This window comes from Octopus bimaculoides, chromosome 8 (assembly GCF_001194135.2).
Source record: "Octopus bimaculoides isolate UCB-OBI-ISO-001 chromosome 8, ASM119413v2, whole genome shotgun sequence".
Classification (NCBI taxonomy): domain Eukaryota; kingdom Metazoa; phylum Mollusca; class Cephalopoda; order Octopoda; family Octopodidae; genus Octopus; species Octopus bimaculoides.
Window position 1 is genome coordinate 92869601 of NC_068988.1, and position 412 is coordinate 92870012.

Below are 412 nucleotides of genomic sequence, written 5' to 3' on the forward strand. Positions count from 1 at the left end.
AGAAGACCCATTTTTCGTCACCACTAACAAGTCTATCTAAAAAAGGTGAAATGAGTCCGCGAGAATGGAAACAAGAGGAGATGTCAACTTGGGATTTGCGGTTGCTTTCGGACAATTCATGAGGCACTCATTTTCCCTTCATCAGTTGTCCCCTGTTTTATGTACTCCGCATTTCGAAGGTAGGGAGAAGACGCTACTTCGTTAAAACAGTCCCGCAAAGCAAATTAAATAAAATTTGAGATTTTTTGCGGAGGGTTAAAGTGGTAACAAAAACAGAACAGTAAGAACAAAACAGTAAAAACAAACGGTGAGGGCTGTTACGCCATAACGAGGTGAAGTGGTGAACGTTGGAAAAACGAGCTTTGAGAAGAGGCAGGCAAAAACACGTCTTGTCTGGAAGGAAGTGGAAGAA